At 41.9% G+C, this 22,221-nt stretch overlaps 1 protein-coding gene across 4 annotated transcripts in view; it reads right to left on the reverse strand.

The window, feature by feature from the left end:
* LOC138197144 (galactosylgalactosylxylosylprotein 3-beta-glucuronosyltransferase 1) overlaps window positions 1–22,221 on the reverse strand; it is a 77,374-nt gene that overhangs the window by 36,317 nt on the left and 18,836 nt on the right. For all 4 annotated transcript variants that reach the window (XM_069147715.1, XM_069147713.1, XM_069147714.1 and 1 more), the window contains one exon: window positions 6,470–6,701. The gene's annotated coding sequence lies outside the window, so the exon portion shown is untranslated. The remainder of the gene's footprint in view (window positions 1–6,469; window positions 6,702–22,221) is intronic.

Raw genomic sequence — 22,221 nt, forward strand, 5'->3', positions numbered from 1 at the left:
AGTAAACAGAGCACCAGTTTCCCTGTTAACTGCTGCTAGCTGGGCTGGCTGTAGGCTAATGACACACACGTATATAAACAGTGACACACTGATGTGGTCTGATGGGCTTCAGTGTGATTTAAGTTCTTTTAAAAGCCTCCAGGATCTCCTGGCTTGTCTGTGCGTGCAAGCAGATGCATTTATATTTGTGCCTGTGCTTTTGTGTGTGCACATATACGGCTGCGTGTTGTTGTTGTTGTTGCTGCTTCTGTGTGGGTTTCATCAGACAACTCACCACCAACTTCCACAATTCCCCTGGACCTTGCTGAGTCGTGGAGCAATCCTAGTTATCTAATCTTGCAGGAGCTCACTGTGTGCAGGTACCATACAACGCTGCAGTCAGCTGGCTGGTGGATAAATCCCAAAATGTCTGGGAGAGCGAACCAGTTATTTGGGTCATGTTGGTTTAGGTGAAATGGAGTTGTTCAAATGCTGAACTTTCTATGATTTACTGTGCTCAGTTTGGCCTTTTGTGAGCAAAAAAAAAAAAGGTTTCTCGTCATGATTTGGCATTCTGTCTGAATGTATTGTGCTCGCGGTGCATTTGTTACGGTAACTGTGCTGTACAACTCCTCTGTGAATGGTTTCCACGCCAAAACCAGGTTGGTGTGCAATGAATAATTCAGTGCTTAAAAGGGAAACGTTGGAGACCTTTCTCATGACAACAATAAAATTGCAAACAGTTGCATCATGGCACAACACTTTTTACTCCTTTGAACCTTACAATGTGACATGAACAACATCTGATATCTGTGTCCTTGTACATGTGCTCTCCATTTTGCATCCCATTTCAGGGCTGTTGCAAGCTGCTGTTGCACATGGCACTTTCTGCACTTTTTACAAGATAACCCCTTCCTAATTTTTTCTCATCATGAAAACATGTTGTTTTTGGAAAATAAGTTGTTCTCTTTGAAACTGGCAAATAGTGAGTGGTTTGATTACAAGTTCAATGGTATGCCTTCCTCTAAAAAAAACATGTAGAAATGACTTGGATATACTGAAAAGCATAAAAACATCTTTTAAAGAGCAGTTTCATGGCAGCTACTTTTTCACTATACATTTTTAAGGTCAGCCATTTGTATGCTTGCTTGACTTGTAGGAATTAATAGTACTAAAAACTGCCACAGGCACAAATGTAATTGTAGTGTAGGTGGGGAAAACCAAGTAAATATTGATGCATTTAAGGGCTTCCTAAAACCACAGAATGTCTGTTATTATCTTTGAAGTGCTAATTTCCGCTGCAAGTAATCACATACAATGATTGTGTGTCATGCTTAGAACTGCACCATTAATCTGAGAGTGATTCAGCTGCTAATGCTCTAAAATTGAAATGAGAAAACGCAGACTGTAGAATGTCTGCATAGCAGGTTTGTGTCATTACAGAACAAAGAGCGTGTGCGACAAAAGGGAGAAGAAATACTGCGAGGAGCTTACAATAGATTTGCTAGGGCAACAATGATGAGCAATGTGTGCCCTGTATTAAGAGGACCGAGCTCAGTCTGCATCATCTAGTTGTGATCTTGGCTGGAAGTTCAAGGATTGCCCAGTTTGCGGGCATAAGTAGAAGATACAATGGATGTTTTTTTTTTTTTTTTTTTTTTGAGGAGGGAGTGGGGGGCATTCTCACTGAATAATTTATATCCCAATTTCTTGTTCTACAAAAACCTTAGTCTCTGCCGTGTTTATCACCCGGGGCAAAGGAGAAATGGCGGTCGCTAGAACAGAATGGGAAAATGCACTTACCGTTAATAACACTGCCTTGAGGTGGGATATAGGAAATTATGGCCTATTCTCAATATGTTTTGCTGCCTGGGGTCAGGATATACAGGACTGTAATCTATTCCAATCATACACTGCATGTATGTGCTTGGCTGTTTAGACCCTGGTAGTATACCTCTGTTCGGGAGATTAGTCTGAATGCTGTAGCTGTGATAAAGACTGAGGCAGATTATCCCATAAAGTACGTTTTTTTCTCTCTATCTAACCTACAGTACAGTGATGTTGTCTGTTTTGCAGATGGGCTGTATTACCTATAATTGATGACTACCGTTTCGTATTCACTACCAGAGTCATGACAAAGCCCATCTGTTAGGCTTTTCAACATCACCATAAAATAATGTGGCACTATTCATATTGTTATCTGACTAAAAACTGCATTGTTCACAAACTTTTTGGACTACTATCATCATAATAATTATTTTAAAATTTCTGCCATGAAAATAATAATCACCACACATTGGCAAAACAAAGCTTTTTACTGGAGCTAGTGGCTTAAGTGCGGTGAACAAAATAAATAATAATACAATTTAAAATAATACAATATTATTTTTACATTTATACCAATATTATGTAATGTGATTTAACCCTGCGTCTTTTCACAAAACAAGATTATAGTAGCCTTTTCCATTTCTTCAAAAACAAATTGGCCACCATAATTCCCTACAGTTAATGGTGACGCCATAAATATCTGCTGTCTTGTTTGTTTGCCCTACCAATGAAAGATATTGACGGAAGATTTATGTTTTGTCAAGGAAATCTATTGAGAGCTTATAGGAAACAAGTCTTAAATGAATAACCACTTATCAAAATAGATGTCAGATAAGTGACTCATCTTTGTGCAATATGTCAATACGTTTTGGGAAAATATTTTTCAAAAGTCTGGTCAAATCCCACAAACAGGGTGGAGCAGTTATGTGACTGGCTGTTGCTTTGGTCACATAATTACATAAAAGGTGCTGCCCTGTTACAGCTACACAATTAATTTTAGAACCTGACTAATTTACTCCTAGACATCAAGTAGATATTTAAGTCCTGTGTGAATGCATGTCGGTAGCAGTATTTATATGGTTTAGAGCAGAAGGAATTATATTCTGTGTTTGGTGGCCTCAGCTTCTCCAAGTTTTCTCTTTCTTCTTTTCTCTGTTAAAGTCTGACATGAGCACACAGGCATGCGATTTTATCTTCCTTCCCTCTTTCTTATTCTGCTGTCCTCCTCTTTCTCCACCTCATCTTCCACTCCTCTCTCTCACAGGCAATTTCTCCCTGCCTCTTTTTTGTTTTATTAACGTCCTGCTCTTCTCCACCCTATCTCCAGCTCTCCCTTCTTTTTCCCTCTCCTCATCCATTCATCTCTCTCTGTCTCTCGCCCTCTGTCTTTTTGACTGGCTCTCTCTGGGGGCGGATGTGTCTCCGTGGCCCTCTGCAGATCTGGAAAGGACATCCTCTCAGTTTAATTCAAGTCAACCCCCGGCCTCCTGGTGCTCCAAGACGCAGCATGTGTGACAGCTCTACAGAGACAGCCAGAAGGAACAGACAAGTCTCATCTGCATATGTATGTGTGTGTGTGTGTGTGTGTGTGTGTTTGTGTGTGCGTGCCGGTGCCTGCGTGTGCCTCAGCCAGGCACCTTTCAACATTTCCCTGCAGACGCAAAGAGTTAATTTCACCCCGGCAGCAATCATGGCCGTCTATAAATCTATGATGAGAAGCTGCTATGTTGATTAGGCGGTGCTAATTCAGCTCACACCAATTAAAGGGGTTGGGAGTGCCATCTAAATGATTACATAACATATGTTATTTGTGCTAAGCTTGGTGGAGAGACTGTAAATAAATCTATGATCATGGTGATCATATACAATTGCGAAGATTTTCCCATGTTCGAGCCACACATGAGCACGCAGTTAGCAGCTACCCAGTGCGAGGCTGCCTGGAGGGACAGCGCGTGCGAGAACATACAGTGCAATAAATATAACACAGTCCAATAAAACAAACTGTGTTCTCAAAGATTAGAGTTGAATCCACTATTTTCTGATTCAAGAATCATGAATGTGGGATATGTCGGAGGGCTGTTGTATTGAATTCAATTTCCCTGGAAGACACTGATGTTACTTGCTGTTAAGCCATCACTGATTACTGTACGTCAGTTGCATGCTTCTTGCAGCAGGCTGTGCCAAGATATGAGTGCACCTGCAATCTTCTGCAATTCCATGCATGGACCGGGTGCATTAAATTCTGAAATGTAGCAGCGCGCCGCCTCGTCGACTGCACGGGACTCTTTGCTGATGATTGGCTCATTGATCTGCGACACCGTTGACTCAGTCACTTACATTCTGCCTTATTGGTATTCTCGATCTGCAGCAGCCGATAGATAATTGCGCAGCACCCGCTACAGTAGTGATGAGCAATAACAACTCATAGCTTTAAGTGTGGGCTACACAATTTTTTTTTACACATTAATTGTTGTGGACACGGTGTGCACAGAGGAGATCATGCACGGATGCTGCATGCTCGGAGTACTTGATGCGCAAGTCAGCGCGCTAACGTGATCCCAATGACAATGCTAACATGCCGATTTTAAACCAATACAATATTGCCATATTCACTGTCTTTTTTTGATATGAAACCATGCTGACATTTGCTAATTACCAATTAACACAAAGGACAGCTCATGGATCAAAATCTTGGACAAATTAAAATTTTGAAGTGATGATGGCACAAAATGAAAAATGATATAATACGTGATTCTCAAAGTGAGAACGGTTCATCTTGAGGGGAACGTGTGTCTGAATTTGAAGGCAGTTCATCTAATTGTTGTGAGAACATTTATAAGCGACGATAGATAAAAGTCAGGTAGTCAACCGTGACTCGACATGATAGATTGACTTTTTGTATTTTTGTGCAGACATTCATGGTTTGAGATACTGCTCAAAATAAGAGGGTTTGTTCCGACACTGAAGTGCCGACCTTTCGCCGACTACTGAGGTTGGCTCAGTGTAATGTCAGTTGTTTGTTTTGATAGTTCCAACAATGGCAGTGGTGGTAGCTATGTGAAGCTACATGAAGCTATGTGAACAGTTGTAGCAACGCTAACAAAGATCAAAGTATTGAAGCTAAAGCAAGCACATAAAAGGATCTCCGTTGTTTACAGCTTGGCGAGTTTTAGCGTACAGTGGTCAATGCCGATTGGTTAAAGGCCGCGCCAATCGTTTCAAAATAAACCCGAGGTCCACAACCGTTAGGATGCAACATCTAGAAACAATCCCCAATGCAGCATGGTCACACCCATATATTCACAGTTAGGATTCATACTGCATGTCACTAATTTTCATAGCTACAATCAAATCTTTAGATCGTTCTTATCATTTTGCTCGAGGAAAAATCAAGCGTCATCAATGTGGATAGGATTCATGCTCTGGTGTCAATGATTGTCCGTGCACAATACAGCTGGCATGGCTAACAAGCTTATTGCTTTTCCAAGAACTGCAACTGCTTTTGAATGAGTTTAGAATTTCTTATGAATTTAGAATTCACTGCAGTAAATCTTCTCTACAAGTAAACCCTTTTTCTGAATATCAGGCATGGAAGTTTAATATTTGTTGCAGTGTGGAGCTCTACTATCGATCGATGGTGTGATCCCACGGCACTGTGGTTTATGTAAGTCCTATAGATTGGTGTGCTGACCTGTTTTATTTCAGCAATGTTTGTTTTCTCCATCCAAAAAAACAATATGAGACCATACAGTTTAAATCCATCTTAGCCTGGGCTAGCCAGGAAGAAATTTCAATATTTTTTTTTGGTACCTGTCATGAGGAGACTACAGAGCCTACAAGCGATTTAATAGCCATACCTCTTTCACTCTTTCTCCCACCGCTATCTAATCATTTGCTGCTTCCACACCTTAAGATTATTTTCTGGGCTTTGCCATCAGCAGCATTGGCTCTCGAGCTCTCACACCTTACTTTCCCATCTTATTCCTCTCCCCCCCGCCGTGCTCTGAGCCTACATATATATATCAACCTCTAATAATATCAGAGGCTAGGGGGATCTTAGACAGCTGAGGTAAGTGAATCTGTCAGATCATTTTGCCTCCTGTCCTCTACCTAATTCCTCTGCTTGATTTTCCCGGTGAAAATGTAACTTCCATTGGACAGGAAACAAGACAGAAAGAAGAAAGACAACCGTGATAGAGAGAGACCGAGAGAATGAAAGATAGTGGGTGGAGGTTCCATCCCCTGCATCCTCATTTTACCTCGATCCACATCCTTTGATGCCCAGAGTTTTAAATTTAGCTTTTGGTGTAGAGAGCATAAATAAGTGAGGCTGCTGTGAATTTGTTCATCAGGGATGTAAGTGACAGTAGAAAGAAAGAACAAAGCAGGATTGTCAAGGTCAGCCCGGCTGCCTGTGCAGCATACAGTTTACACAGATAAAAAAAAAAAAACAACATCCTGATATATTTGAAAAACACCTCTGGATAGATTTGTGCGACATCGAACAAAGAAATCAATATGTCCCATTCATTGTGCATTGTAGTTATGAGCTGTATTTTGTTGTTGTTGTTGTCCTAGAAAACGCATAAATTGGGCAGCATCACCCTGGTCAGTTGTATGGAAATGTATTCTCCCACCACAATGAGAACAATATGATACTCACAAGCAGCAATCTGCACGTCCACAGCGAGTACAGGCCCCTCCTCCGGTGTATTCCCTTCCTCCTCGCGTCGATCGTTGGTCACCGTCACAACTCTTTGTCTCAAGCCTGCCCTTAATAGGTGCCCTTTCGAGAGCGGAGATGTGTGCAGCAGAAGGTGGTCAAACGCAGGGAAAGCCGTGTCACGGGTGACATCCAAACTCTTCCAACAGTTTCACGTCCTCAGGGCTGGCCCCTGGAGAAACAAGAGCACGAGAGATGCGAGTAAGAATGGGCCTCCTCTTCCCAATACAATGAGGGGCATTGAAGAAAGGGAATGAGCAGGATGGCAGCTGGGAGGAGACGCTGCCATACTATAACAGCCACTGGGTTATCCTCAGTGACTCTGTGACAGGGTTTCTCTTTGCATCTGGACAGCTGTTGGAGATAAATAATCATTGTCTTCCAAGTTACTTGCTGCTTGGCAGACAGGACATTGATGAGATTTTTGGCTTTTGCTTTCATAGGGTGTGTCTAACAGGACTACACCCATGCAGCTGACCTCAGCTAGATAGATTTTTGGGCGTTTTATATTTTTGTCATACAGTATGACAACCACCTGCGTGGCCTTTAAAAAAAACCAAAGAAAAAAAGTCTATATTTTGACACTTTTTCTATGTTCTTTATTAGTGTGTTGAGCCTGCTCCCTGGGGACATGATGACAGAGAAATGTCCATTAAAAGCTCAAATATGGGCAGGCACATAGCTAAACGGCAATTTGACAACTTAATCAGCCCATCAGCAATGAATAGCCGCCTTCCTGTTCTGCGTGGCCTCTGTGGAGTGTCATTTCAAAATGTCCTTTTGGAAGAAATGAGGCTAACACACCAGCTGCACTCCTCACTCCACCACAATCCCTCTGCATGACTCCCCCAGCTCCCACTCTCTATTATTGATGAGACTTCCTCTGTCTGCCTCATCTGCCACCGTGTTGGTTGTACTCGCCTGTGGGCAGGCGCTGCGGTTGTAGAGGTGGACCAGCTGATGCCATGAAAAGAAAAAAATAAGACAACAGTCTGGCATATTAACAGCCTACTGACAGGATGCGATCCTGAGGGCATGCTGTTTTGCAGGTTTCTTATTGGCTTAATCTAAATTAAATAAGGTTGTCATAAGGGGACAGTGTAATTATCTCAAAACCATAGGGAATGCTCCTTCTGTAAGTCCAGCTGACTCAGATACTTGACCTGGGCTCCAACATATAAACATGCTCCCTGGTGACAAATGACAACAGTAGAAGAAGAAAGCAAATTAAGATGGAACTAAGTGAGGAAACAAACAAGCTGCGGTGTCAAGAGCCGTTTGCTTTATGCATACTGAAAGCATAAAGACAGACCGAATAGAATAGGAGCTGAACAAAGACTATCCTAAATTTAACGTGCATTAAAATGTACTTACTGTGAAGAAAACAACTGTCTACATAATTAGGTATACAGAGCAATTTATTATTTTATAACAACGTAACATACAGTACAGGCACAATACAGTGATCATGTATAGAAAATGAGTTTAGTTATTTGTATTGTGCTTTGACATGACATTAAAGTCATGGCGCAAACCTGATGGGAACCAATATATCATTGGACCGCTAATGCTACTTTTGATCTCTGAAAGTGCTGTTTGTGTAGTACCACACTTACATCCCCACAGTTGGAGCAATATCACGCTAACAAAGGAACAGATTTAAGGATGTAAAATATATATACAATGCAACCAGCATAAAACTGGAAAACTGCCTGAAATGATTCAAATAACATCTTAACAGAATATAGCATAGAGTTTGATGTAAGCGTAATGTGTAAGTGATGATGTAAGTGTTTATGTCAGTGCAACTCTAGAAAATATATTTCAAAGGACTCCGAGTTGCCCGGCAGGTCATTTCCATGCGTAATAATTCTGATGGAAAAATGTAAAATGGCTATAATCTGCGTAAACAGTGGAGGAACCAAAGGAAGCCGAGGATCTCAAGCTGTGCCGCGTTGCTCATCAAGGGTTAAAGATAAAATTAACCTCCAACCTGAAATGTGTCTTTTGTGCCACACGTAGCTATGGTTACTGCACTGAATGTGAAGTTGCTGCCGATAGGTGTGGTACAGTGAGAGCACAAGAACAGTGAACATTTTCCTGATAGATTTCTGGCACTAATGTCCTCTAAATGTTTTCATGCAGATTGATCCATTTATTTAGTCTCCGAAACCTTTGCACCTGCATGTCTGCTTACTGTACAATAACTGCACAGTGAAACGCTCTGCTTGGGGCTGTTATTCATGAGCTGCATTAGTCATTGGCTGGCAGTGACGTTGGCCAAACCCCCTCCACTGACAAAGGTAATGGCTGCTTGAAACAGAAATCCATATCTACAAGCCTAATTCGGTTTCTGAACGGAAAAAAAATTAACACTGAATGACTGAATTAATTTGTGCTCATCACATTGAGTCGCAGCCCTAAGTGTCTTCAGTGTTACCCAAGACGAGGCTAATGTAGTGGTTCCCATATGGAAACCATAGTAGTTAGTAATGGGGATCTGGCAATTTCAGTACTTACATAAGCACTAAAAACTTTTCAGATATTTGCAACAAAATCGAGCTTCCTGCGTGTCGAGATGTGACACTGATCTGTGATGAGAAGTATTTGTTCTAGCCGTTAGAAAATTCACATGCTGGCTATATAAGCATTTTACTCTGCAACAGAGTGATGCATTTGGTGTGTTATTAAAATCTGCAGTGCATTCATAAACTCCCTCTGGACATGATGGAGTTTCAGCACAAACCCCCAGACTGCAGCAGCTGGCTCTAACACTGTTCAAACACTGTTCTGTCATGTTCTGCTCGATGGCGACACACACACACACACACACACACACACACACACACACACACACACACACACACACACACACACACACACACACACATGTATGGGTGCCCAAAAACACATTCACACAGTCCCAGACATGCTCATACTGCGCAACGGGCTGTGGTGGCTCTAACGTGGGCTGACCACTGTGACCATGTCAGTCTCTGCGTCTGACAGTGATGGATGAAGGGCCAAAACCTGAAGATGGAGGGAGCAGGGAAGTGTTGGTATTGATTAATGTCAAACACGCTCATGTTACCCATCGGAATACACGTGGACTCACTTTCACACGTGCTGTTTTTGCACGATGCGCCTCCATCATCAAGAACTGATAACTCCTCACTTGGAAGTCAATTTGCAGGAAGAAATCTAATTTGAAGACAAGAAGCAATTAATTAAAAAAATCTGCCTGTCGACACTCCTCTCTGATTTTTTTGATTCTTGGGATTCTTGTTTCTTTCTTATCCTGATTCTGCGTGTCCTGTAAGATTTTTGATCTATCCTATAATCTGAAGGAGAAGCTGCAACAGCCGTGCAGGAACAAATCCTTTCCAATTCAGCCTCCACCTGATGAACCCACCGGGAGCCATGTGTAGGACAGCAGTGTACAACACACACTCACAGCTGTTAAAGTATATGGACCCACAACAATATACAGTACACATACAGGTTTACTTGCCCAAGGCAAAAAAAAAAAAAAAAAAAAGGCAAACACTGCACCAAGGGGAAAAACAGTAGCACATGCTTATTTGTTTGCAGTCTTCAGTATGAAAAGTGCGTTTTATATACTGTATATCTTTGCGTCCTTAGAGGTTGGGGCCTTTGCTGGAATCCATTGCAGAAATTCTCCAGACATACAGTAACCCCATCACTGACAATCTCCCCTCATCCATCACTTGTGCGTGATAGAAATATTTTTCTTTGAAGATATGTATTACCGGCATAGTGGAATCATTTCTGCTAATAGAAAAGGCCCTGTGAAGATAAAACAAACAAAGACTGTCCCCGGCTGAAACTTTGATCCGATAACGACAGAGCAAGAGCCCTTTTTTTTTGTTTTATTCTGATGACGTCATTTATTTGAAATTTGTCATGACAGAGAATTCATCATGCCTTTTGAGTATGGCTCTATGATTAATTCAGGCATGTCAGTTGGTGAGTAAATGCTTCTTTATTCTCGTGTAAGTGGTCGATATTAATAATATATACGAGGGTCTAAGTTCAGCATCCGTCTTGCCAAAGTTCAACATGGAACGCTTCACCAGCTGTGCACGCTTGTCACCACATCCCTTATTACTCCCCCTCTCTGTGCGTCTCTTTCCACTTCAAGCACGCCACTCTATCCTTACTCTTCTTCTTTCTGTCCCTGGCTCTGAAAGGTGCCGAACGGCTCTGACACCTACTCTGATGGAAAGATGTGGCCCATCAGCTGTAATTGGAGGAGCTGTGGTGGTTGGGTTTCTCTAGGAGGAGGCGGCGGCGGCGGCGGCGGTGTGATCGATCCCATGGATGGTGGAGGTGGGCAGGCAGGCAGATAGTGCTGCATCCCCCACAGCTCAATGAAGGCCAAGCCGCAGAGCACAGGATGTCCTTTTACAAGAACAATCATCAGACGTGCAGGTCACCCTCGAGCCCTCACAACTCACAGTCATCCAGTTAAATCATAATTGCCCATTTAGTAGATTATCAGCTGGGTAGAAGCACGTTGGGTTTAATGTTAGCCTTTCATTATACTCACATTAAAGAATAAAGGGAATGTCAGAGGCTTAATAGCAATGATGTGATGTAATTATCTCCAAGGTGATTTATTTGGAAGATTTTACAGCAATAATCTCCTGACACCCTCATACATTTTGTGAGGTATACAATTTAATTGCGCGCTGTGTGCCCTGCCACAATGAAATAGCACAAGATTTGGATGATGGATACCGCGGAGACTTCACACAAGCAAGATAATTTGCATACTTGTGACAGTATACAGGCTGCTATCAATGCCCCTCCGTGTTTTCTCATCACAGCTTTGGAGAGCAGCCTTTGTTTATCCTCCTGTTTATGGTTTTCTCGAGACCAAAACTGAACCGCGCCGAGCTCAGCCTGATTGCTGGTTTCCGTAGCAACGCAAGTGAGCCCGTGCCGAGGCGTTTTGGAAAAACTTGGCACAGGTTAAATCAAACCAACTATTTATTTATCTTGCACTATTGTCTTACCCTTGTCAATGTCAGACTTCCTGCTACTTACAGTGTTAAGAGAACCGGCTGGCAACTATGACACCAAAACAGGGAAAGGACAGTCGCCGTGGTTTTAGAAGAGCTTGTTACCAAACCAAAGAATTGTAGGAAACCCTGCATAAGACTAGGCAAGAGAGAAGTTTTTAAAAAGTTAATATATATAAAATGTAATGGTACAAATTAATGTTGTCTTTCTGCACAGTCTTTCTTTTATTCTACTTAAGGAAGAGTTACACTTGTGCATAGACCACAAAAGATGCAAACATTTCATCAAACTGTGCTGCAGATTCCATCAGACTCTTCATCCAATAGTCGCAGCAGTAATAGCTCCCTGCTTTCTACACATGCATTCACAAAATTTCAATGAACCGCTCTAGTAGCTGCTTTTTTTTTTTTTTTACAGTATCAGGCCTTGTTGTAGGTTTTCAACCCTGTGACCAGTCATATTGTAGCAGCATTGCTTCATGTGGCTCCGACTGCGCCAGAACTTCCCCACGTCCTGGCTTGGAGCCAGAGCTATTAAACCTGCCCAGCTACTGTATGACTACAATGATAGCAGGTATCACTGCTGAACTAGATGACAACTTTGACAGGCCCAGACCCAAAATTTTAGATTTACAGAGGAGCAAATGCATATCTCGACCTACCACGACGTCACCCGATGGTTTGTGAACTGCTTTGAAGCCTCAAGTTCGGTATTTCAGGTGTCGCAATCTTGGTGTTTTTGGAGGCAAAAGCAGCAATGTTAATCAAACCAGATGCGGCCCAAGCATACTGCTTTTTGAGGCCTACTATCTAATTATTTATGCAATTTTTTTCAGAAGGACCACCAGACAACTATAATACACCTTAAAGATTTGTGGAAAACATTTAGTGACTTGTATTTGATGGGTGTATTTGATTGACATGAGAGAAATTGAATGGGAGTCTATGGAGCTGGTGTTTTTTTTGGAGCCAGCCCCAAGTGGCCCTCAGTGGTATTGCACTGTATAGGATTGACTTCACTTTTCAGACCTGGAAGCTGCATTCATTTTTATGAGGCCACCTTTAGAAATTAAATTTTAATTATTGGATTTTATCAGATTTGATGACAAACTATATCAAGTGCTTTCCATGATGTCAGGAGCTGGATTCTGGTCTGAAATACTAAACTATTTGTTCATTGACATGAAAGTTGTCAACATTTTTATTGCAAATATTGGAATACATTTTTTTCTTTTTCTTTTCTCTTTTTCTTCTTGGTTAAAAACAAAAACAAAACAAAAGACGCATGCAAGATTTCTCTGCAAAAATCCCCAATTTCCCAGCCAAAATGTGCTCTCGACACTACCTGCTGATCCCCCTCAGGGAGAACTTCAGAGCCAGAGGACAGGAAAAGGTTGTGGATTTAACAGCAATCCCCCTGTAATATTACCTCTCTCCCCCCTGCCACACACACACACACACACACACACACACACACACACACACACTTAGACACACATACAGCACCACTACCACCCACACCATTTCTGGAATACGCTGATCCCTGTGAATAATTTCTAGCCTGAGCCAGGGCAGCGGCGCTGTACAGGAATAACATCAGCAGCCTGAAGGTGCTGCTTGGTGAAACAACCACAATCTCTGTTGGTCTATGGGGTATAAATAGATAAGAGCACTATCATGAAATATTGTTTTAGATATGGATGAGAGCTACTTCTGTTTATTTGGCTTTTTTCAGAATAAATATCTGTTGCTTCTGATGACTGGAAAGCATTTGGACCACCCCAGGCTCGATCCTGTTCACAGAACTAGCCCATATCTACCGTGTATTTCACTGTATCCCTTCACCCTGTGGGTGGCTGAAATGATTGGCCAGCGTTGAGGTTTTGAGCACCATTACTCTAATAGTGCATTCGCTTCCAAAGTGAACCGCAACCTTTCACTAGATGCCTTTCATCTTAGCAGCTGTCGCTCAACCTCCCAGGGTCATTTGCAGCCTCTGCGAGGGTTCAGTAGATCCCAGAGAGATAGTTGAGGTGGGCATCATTTTTACCCTTGGCTCGGTAGGTTACGGCTGTCGTTTGCTCTTGGCAGCTTTGCCTCTCATGTCTGTTTGGAGACATTACACCGACAGAATGGTAAGAGTGTAAACTGGTGTCACCAGAAGCTTTGGGAAACTTTGAAGGTGATATGCTCCAGGCTCTGAGTTTAGTCGCCTTCCTGTGCCGAATGTTTATTAGCTGCTATTATCACAGCTGTAGCGGTCACTGTAGGAAGACAACGAGCCTCTGCTGCCTGAAATATTTACCACTTTGACTCTTTTAGTTTGCCCTCTCACGTTATTGTAGTCCATGCAATTATTTATTTTTGTCTGTATAATTTTTGTGATAAAAATAAGTCTGTAGAATCACAAGACATCAAATATTGATTTGCTGTGTACTTACTGATATCACAGATGTATGTGTGTGATGACACACAAGTTCTTTGATCGAAAGATGTCATGGTTAGGTTAATTGGATTATTGCCATGATATGAATGAAAGTTTAACCAGGAGAGTGTGACAGGATGTGATCAGTTTTTCCTGAGAGGTGTTGGATACACAGAAACACCTCTTTAGAAACAAAACTTCTTCTCTCACAAAAAAAAACTATTATATTATTAAGTTACCCCAGGGATTCATGCATATTAGCGGGAGCTGGTGTAACCTGCCGCCTGCTGTTTTTGTTGGATTTCAGAAGTCAGAGTTGAAGTGAAAACACTCGAATTTTCACTTGCATATGCAGCAAAATGTGATGCCAGCTGTCATGAAAGGCAGTACAAGATGAAAAATCAGGAAATCACCAAAATCATTAGAAAACCACATATGTTGGCTTCTGTTGGAACAGTAACGTGTGCTGGTGCACTGCACTACCCTGCACTGGATGCATCTGCAGTGGAGCTGACCTCTGATCATGTATCATGTCACCTGCATATTTCACTCCTCAACTGCGCTGACAGTCTGAACACGACTGCGGCCACTGGTGCAGTCAGGCAAACAATAAGAAAATCCCTCTAACATGCTCTAACAATTGAATCCTGTGCGAGCTGCAATTATATGCTGCTCCCTGAGGAGCTCTCCTTGACACCCTAAAAAGGTAATATACCTTCTGCCATAAAACACAATCACATGGTTCACACTCCTTGTCTGCATAATTACAAGGGCTTGGGGAAATTGAAGGGCTTCGCTACCCATAAAACTGGGGGCTTAAGTAATCTTATTGAGAGGGGAGGCATTAAGAAGAACATGGGTGCCCTGGTTGGATCAGTGCTGCTGCATAACTTGTGCGACTACCTGCCACGTCTGGATAAAGACGTGGTTAATAGTTGCCTCACGGCATCGTCTGGCAGGCAGCGGTGTGAGCAGCATCATGACTCCTACCTAAATATTACAATAGGCTTTATATAATATTTGGCTGCAATAGCACTCAGGCTCAAGCTACAGATGTAAACATTGTTTTCAAATTTTAGAACTCTAAATGGAATCTATAGCCATCTATCTCTTAAGCTGTATAGACTGCCCTATATATATAATATGTGTGTGTGTTTGTGTCAATCTCTGTCTGTCCCTATCTAGCTTCAACTTTTGAGAGACAGTGATACTTGTGGCAGAAACTGCATGGGTGGACAGTGTATTTCTCACTAGATGAATCCTCTGTGACAGGTCAGATCAGAACAGAGGCAAATGATGCTGCATCGTCCCCCATCTGCCATCAGCAGGCCCGACAAAGCACTGTCTGCTTCACTCGGTGCTCTTTCAGGCACTACTTCACATTCGATCAGCGAAGTTTGACCTCTGCATTCCTACATGATGCTTCCTCCTTAGTCACAACAACACAGTGCCATCGCTGGTGAGTGCAGTGGGTGTCATGAGTTGAGAGTTGAGATATAGTGGCATTTCATCTTGATTTGACACATCACCGTGGTCACTTCTGCAAGAGACGTCTTCTATCCATTGACTGAGGAGCCGGGGAAAACATCATACACTGCAGAAAGGATGTGGCCGAATCCATGGTGATAGATTCGAAAGCCCAGTACAAGTTAATTTATCTGATAGCTGATTCGACAGGACTGAGGCTGCAGCCTGCTAAAATGCAGAGTCCAGCACATTTCATGCTCCCTACAGGTTCTATTTGGTGAAAGTCTTTTAAAAAAAAAAAAGTCTTTTGCAAACCTGTCGGATGGATTTTTATCTTTTTTATAACAAGGCTTCACCTTTAATCTTTATACAAATCATAGGAAAAATGCACCCTGCCATGACTGTTGATTGTTGTTAATTGATTTTAAACCAGAGTTAGACCTCTGCTCTTGGCATTAACATTAAGGTCTTTGCCACATGGCAGGTCTCTGGACTGTGAGGCATTAGAGCTGAGCCCAAAGTGATCAAACCCACGAGACAGGCCATCATTTCGGCCTAAATACGCCCTTCCTTTGCCAGTTTCCTGGAGAACCTGCACAGGAAAATGACTTGTGTATCAGTTTCTTTGTTCCTTCCACTTAATTGCTGCCGAGCCGCAATATGTCAGCTCAGTCCACGGGAAGACGCTGCCTCTGTGTCACTTGCAGAATGTTGTTTTTTTTTTGCCATTATGAAGATCCTCTTCTAATTGCGAGTATTTTGCGAGACAGCTGCTCTAATGAAGGGAGGGATATGCCGACATAGCAGATCACATTGCAAGCAGTGGAGGTAGGGGTGGGGTGTACTTGCTGACTGGGATAAAAAACTAAGCCTGTTTGATGTATTTCAGAGGTATAGAAATATTTGCAAACTGTCGATGTTAGAAAAGATAAACTCTCTCATCTGCATATTTCACTGAATAGATTAATGGCAGGAGAGATTTCACTTCTGATTATCTTGCAGAATCCAATTACCTGTCTGCTGTGCGCTTCTTACCTTTATGCAAATGTGAACGTGAGAATGGCTTGTTTTGTTTTTTTGTTTTTTCCCCCGCACGTAGCATCCAATATGTGTGTACACAGTACTTGTATGTGCATAAATCTACTTTGTTAATGTAGGTGTATGCAGGTACGTCCTCAGTGGTTAAGCGTTGTAGGAATAACCTCTTACTGGGAACCGACCTGTCACATTGAGACTCCATGTTCACTGAGGCTCCCTGTGGACATCCAACCATGCATAACACTTGCTTAAGGCAGAAAAAGAAAGAAAGAGTGGCTTTATGAGGTGACTGATGGGCTGGACTGCAGCAGTGGGTATGAGACCTGGAATTTTTCACAGTGTTACCACAGACAAACTGGCCTCAGTGGGAATGACTGACATTGAATTAGGGGGCATGGAGGTCTGAAGCTTACTCTTTTATCTGATCTCAAAGGGCCAACTGTGGTGTCTGGCCTGCATTTCTGACTTCTTTGGGGCCTGCAGCACACAGTTTAAACATCTATCAGCAAGCAAAGAGAGCCCTCCTCCAAATGTAATTATCCTCACTCACACATTTTGCACCTGTATTTTACATGTCTGTGCTTGCCGCAGTTGCAAGGGAGTGAATATTGATTTACATTTTTAATCCCGTCCGTCTTCACACTGAGAGAAAGTTAAAATTTTAGGCAACACAAAAACATACAACAGTTCCTGTAAAGATGTGAAAAAAAACAGTAGTGAAAATGAGATGATCTGCAAGAATGAAAAGGTGCTATTCTCTAAGTTTGAACATTTTGATTTGATTTTAACTTTCAGAGTAAGAACATAATTCTACCAGAAATATCTCTATCTGAATTGTTCAGTGCTTTAAAAAAAAAAAAAGTCTGTGAGAGGTGAAGACAGCTGCTTTTTTTTTTTTTTTTTTTTTTTTTTGCCCTTTCTTGAAATTATCATATTTGCACTGACAGACACACAATTGTAGACATTGTGAGAACTGCAAAACGGTAAAGTTTCTAAACAGCGTCTTTAAAATATGTATAGGCTGCTGCATAGAGCCTTTGGCTAATTGAGTGCAGAACCATGCTCACTGCTGTTTTAAGTCCAGCGAGAAACTAAAGTTGTGCACTGAACCAACAATAATGTAGTTTATTGATAATCTATTTCAAACAAAACAAGGCAAGCAATAAATTCAATTAAACTGAACAAATTTCTAAAATCAAATAGATTTCCATATGAAGCTGCTTTGAGCACTCGCGCACAAAGTGCAATTAAACAGCCCTGTCTTTGTAAACAAAACGAAGCTTGCATCCAAGGCAATATATCCACTGTGATTATTTACCACCCTGAGCACTCAGCAAAAATCAATAACATGTGCAAACATCAAACCAAACAACATTTGCAAATCAGTCTCCATAAAGCAAATGCACAGTGGGAAGAAAAATAAATGTTCTGGACTACACAGAGACACTAGACAGCGACTGGTGATGAGAATTATCCTGGGAAGTTTAATAGTTTCATGAATTCCTTTGCATTTGGGGCATGGAGCGTTTAAGCTGGAAAACTAAAGTTGGAGTCAAGGGCAGTTCACAATTAAGCGAACATAAAGTGTGTGTGTGTGTGTGTGTGTGTGTGTGTGTGTATGTACTTGCACAGCTCCTCTGTTGATGCTTAAATGGAGGCTGATCAGCTGAAGCTCAGTGAAGCCAGAGAAAATGTTTTACTCCCCCCCACATTTAAATCTAAACCTGCATATCAGTCAATAGTTTTTCAGAAGGGAACTTGAAGTTGACGTTACACTGTGTTGACTTTTGGGTAATGTGCCATGTTTGGAAGATAACGCTGCCTTTTTGTTTGAGTTGAAGCCTATTCTTTAGATTTTCTGTTGTGATTCTGAAACATGTCGTCATAGCAGGTCACACCAAAAGATGTTGGACTTTGTTTGGTGTAATGATGGGGCTTAAAATAGCAGCGTCCCCTTACTGCTGTGAGTATTAGTGTGATTAGCAGATCTTACACCCAGTCTCTGCAAAACTCTTCCTGAGCTTCTCGGGATTTGTAACTTTTAAACTCCACAAAGTGTGTGCACACTGTCCATAAATGAGATCATTTATAAGGTGCAGGTATGAGTGGAAGTCTTGTCTCCCAAGTTATATGGATCTACATTGTTTACTTTCTCTAAATAACGCTGTTTTGCATGGAAGTTCAATTCCTCCCCTTCTTCTCGCCCTGCTCCATCACATTTAACCGATGTAACCTTTTAGAACTTTAGCCAAAGGGCTCTGGTGCTACTGTGCCGTAAGACCACGTGCCTCACAAGAGGACACCACATCCCAGCATGCAATATGGTGTGACGAACCTTCACCTTCCCCTATACTGACATTTAATAAAATGACTGTGTAATGTGAGAGGGTCACCCAAAGTGCCAGAAAAGCGGAGAATTTAAAGCCAGCAGCTCTGTGGAGCTTTGTAGCCTGTTTTTCTCTTTTTTTTTTTTTTTTTAAACTCAATGTGCGGCTAAGTCTCGAGCAGCTTTCATAACACCTGTTGTTAAGACTTTTCCAGCAAAAGAATTTGGATAACCCCACCGTACATGAATTGCTCGCACTGTCTGACAATGTGACAAGGCGCTAACGATGTTCCTCTATCTGTGTCAAGCAGACAGCGTTTTCAATTAACTGGTGAACACAGCATCTAGCAAGCTAAATACCAAAAAAAAAAAAAAAAAAAAAGCTTTCTGGGGACATGCAGGAGATCAGCACAGCTAAAGAGAAGGTGAACGCTGGACTTCCATTTTTAAGGCGATTTGGAAAAACACACCAAAAACAAAAGTTGGCGATGTTTTCACAACATTACGCAACATTTTGATGAGATAAAGTGGTAGTTGTATTTAGTAGGAGAGGCATAATCGACATTCTGCCACAATGTTAAGCTTTTTAGGGAAGCAACAGAGGCTCAGCACGCTTGTTTCTAAATGTAAAAGGCATAAAGAATAAACACATTTTTTGGACTACAACATGATTGATGAGGCAGAGGCATTATGCATGACATTATTTTTGATGTGTCTCACAATCCAGTGATACAGTCATTAAAAGATTACATTTATCATACAAATTTAGTGGAGAATAAAATATAAATGAAAAGGTTTTCTTCTAAGGGGTAACGTCAGGTTAGCTTGCCAATAATCTTGGTTATTTCATGTGAAGAAAGTTCATATTTTTAGCTATTGTATTTCACTATTTAACTTTTGACTTTCCTTTTTTTGGAGGGTTTTGACAAAGATGACAACTAAGCTCCTGATAATAGCATAGGACAATGCTAATTACGGTAAACCTGTGATGTTGCACTTACTATAAATAGGGAAATTGTGAAGTTAGTAATTTACAATTTATGAAAGTCAAACTGTTTTCATGGCATGAGCTGAAATTGGTTATTCATCCGTCACACTGTTGTTAACACCACAATTAGCAACTTCCACACCTGCTGCGCGCACGAGCTTCTCTATTTAGCAGTGAACATTCAGTCTGTATTAGCGCTCCAGCTGGGAGGAACCAAATAGCCTAAACAGAAGGGGGGGGGGGGGTTTGTGTGTACCACAAGGCCCCTCAAAGTTCAATGGGCGATGCCTTTGCTTCCTTTTAGTTGAAACACTCACTGCGAGGTAGTGAAATAAACATGCTGCTCCTTCATCAATCACACAAGAGGTGCCCTTGAATAAGATCTGTAACCTGAGGAAATAATAGTGTAGTCCTATTTCTGCTGTTTTATCTCTCGGTACATATTTCAAATATTGACACACCGACAAGATTCAATCCCAGCTTTCAGTGGCCATGACCTGCTCTCCCTGGCAGCATCGCCTCATCTTTTCTCCACACACGACGGCACAAGTGAACCGCACATCATACAAATCGGTCTCCATAGTCTCGCCCCTCGTGTTTGATCGGTGATGTGAAAGCACTTTGTGTGGATCACTTAAGTTGGAGCTATATTTTCTGGTTGCATCGTGAACATAATTGTTCACATATTTGCCTACTTATCGTGCAACAGGGGACTGTTGTTGTAAAACACTAGGGATGACTGCAGAAAAGAGCGACAGCGTCGCCATCGTAGGTGGTATTTAAGGCCCCGTAAATACATCCCCTCATGATAATGAGTTATTCTGATAAGAGTATTTGGAACAGATGCAGATAATCGAAGACTTGTCTTCAAAAACATTCTCCCAGTATCGTTGCTGATTTCAGGGCCTACTGACCCCTACTCACCCCTACTCACCCCTACTGACCCCTACTCACCCCTGACCTCTGATCGTGAGCGTATTGCCACTTGCAGACAAGTTACACTAATTTCGGACAGATGCAGAACATGTGAGGCAGCCATCATGCGCACGCAAACACGTACTCAAAAGCAAGTTTATGTCCGGCCTAAGGGGGTGTTGTGGTTACACACAGTGCAACTGCTGGGATTTTACCATTTGCAATCTAATTTCTGGGCAGTGCCACATCTATCTGCCGGGAAAGAAAACCAGAAACTCTCTCCTGAATGATCACCTTCTTTTCCAAAATGTATTTATAGGCTCCGTGAGGCTGTGAGAATAGACCGTTTTTATGTTTAGCATTTAATTCAAAACAGTAAGTTGTCAACAGAGGGCATACAAAAAAATATATAACATTATATCTTTTTGATTGATGTTGAAAACGTGGCTGCAATGCAGTTCAAATCTGTGTTCACATGCATTGTAGGTGAATTATTTTGTTCAGAAAGGCAGTCTGTCTTCAAAAGAGCTTTTCAGGGGTTTGAAGGGAATGTGCATTCAATTTATGTTTTTTGGGTAGGATGTTGAAGTAAATGTGTCTTTCCTCCCCTCTGACCAGCACACTCTCCTCCCATTTCAACAAACTTCTAACAATATGCAGGGAAGCCTCCAGTTGATATGGGCCTTCAAACATAATCACTTCTCCCCTCCACCCGCTTCTTTGCAGCTCCAAATACAAAATGAGATTTACGTCTTCACAAGTCTCCTTCAGCCGCATCTGTCTTATTCTCGCTGCACACTTTTAAATACCAATTTGGGGCCTGATTGAACTCGGCTTAAAGTGCAAAGAGCAATTTGTCATGCAGTTCATTGCTCAAGACAAAACGTTGAGAGGCTTTTTATGAACTGTGGGCATTGTAAGAAGCCAGGGGAGCACAAATGGATACAAAAAAAAAAAGTGCGTCTGTAATTTTGACTGTGCACGCTGGGAATTTCTCCAAAGCTTCTACCCTTCTTACCCTCCAAGAGGGGCTTTGGTCCTCATTTGTCACTGGGGCCACCAGGCCCGAAGGAGTTGTCTGGTTTTGATGAATGTAGTGAGGGCTTCTGTCCTTACTCTGCTATCCATCAGCGGCTATGGATGTACAGCATTAACGACTGGCAAGTCTTGCCAGGGAGACTCTGGTAGAGTACCGCCACCCAGTCCAAATACGGCTTGGTGCATTTAACCTTCGCCAGTGTCTCGTAAGTTTGATCACATCCGCATACATCTGCAGTGGGGCCTGTAGCCTGTTCTTAAGTTGCGTTTTCCATTGGTTTCTTTTTGTGCAATACCACAAAGAAGGCATGACAGCCCAAGGTTTATATTGATATCGTGCAGGAGTCTGTCCTATATTTGTGGGACAGCCTTCAGTTGTTGGAAATGCAGTTTGGGATTAATGTCATGTGATGGAACAAATAACGAAAAAGAGAAACAAGCTTTTACCAT

The sequence above is a fragment of the Embiotoca jacksoni genome, unplaced genomic scaffold (assembly GCF_022577435.1).
Source record: "Embiotoca jacksoni isolate LCO1_2020_lvr unplaced genomic scaffold, fEmbJac1.0.p SCAF_14, whole genome shotgun sequence".
Lineage (NCBI taxonomy): Eukaryota > Metazoa > Chordata > Actinopteri > Embiotocidae > Embiotoca > Embiotoca jacksoni.